Raw genomic sequence first — 923 nt, forward strand, 5'->3', positions numbered from 1 at the left:
CACCAGCGGCTTGCGGCGGGCCGCGCTGCGGTCGTCCTGCGACCAGGGCCCACGGCGACGCACAGCGCCCATGGGAGGCAGCATGGATTTTGCTTTTCAAGTTGCATGCGCTGAGGAGGGGGTGCGGGACACGACGTGACAATCCAGTAGTCGGGGCACTGCGTGGCTGCGGAGACGAATCAAGTGTGCGTCGGCCCGTGCCGCGCTGCCAACCCTCGAAGCCTGCCAGCGCCGGGCGCCACAGCGCGGCCGAGCAAGGGGCGCATTGCTGCTTGCCCGGCACGCGAGGACTCAAGACCAAGGCGTCATGTACTATTTCCAATTGTTCTTTGACAGTCACAAAGCGAATGGGGCGCACCTGCAGGAATATGCCACTGACGTTAGCCACGGTCTCCTGTAGCGCCGCCAGCAGCCGCTCCCCCAGAGCCCTCACAAACGCGCCCAGCGCCGGAAGCCGCCCGTCCGCCGAGAAGCCCCACGCCTCGCGCGCCGCGGCGGCCGCCGCGCCGCCAGGGGCCGACGCCGGGGGACGCGCCGGCGGCGGCCGGGGGGCGTGCGGGCGCGGACATCGCGTCGGCGGCGGCGGAGGCCTCTGATAGGATCTTGCGCATGCGTTCCAAACGGCCCTGGAGGTACTTGTCCTGTGAGTGTGAACAGTGCATACAAAATGATGCCCGGTGAGTGAAAATCTACCAGCCACGCCAAGGCGGTTGCTCAGCGCCTCCCCAGGCAGCGCTCTCCGCCCCAAGCCAAAGCAGCATACTGCACAGCAGAGCGCACACCATCACGAGGACTTTGCCCCTCGCCGGCCCGACCCCAAAAGAGGGCCCGACCCGGTTGCCGGGCCGCTGCAACCCCCCTCCCAACCTGCAGCGACTCGTCCCCCTCCCCCAGCCGCCGCAGCAGCAGCACCGCGCGCTCCG

At 68.8% G+C, this 923-nt stretch overlaps 1 protein-coding gene across 1 annotated transcript in view; it reads right to left on the reverse strand.

Annotated features, from left to right (window-relative positions):
• Positions 1-923, reverse strand: part of MNEG_12597 (hypothetical protein) — a gene marked incomplete at both ends in the record, with an annotated part of 5,857 nt that overhangs the window by 3,196 nt on the left and 1,738 nt on the right. The window lies entirely within an intron of this gene.

Source organism: Monoraphidium neglectum, assembly GCF_000611645.1.
Source record: "Monoraphidium neglectum strain SAG 48.87 unplaced genomic scaffold scaffold03327, whole genome shotgun sequence".
Classification (NCBI taxonomy): Eukaryota; Viridiplantae; Chlorophyta; class Chlorophyceae; order Sphaeropleales; family Selenastraceae; genus Monoraphidium; species Monoraphidium neglectum.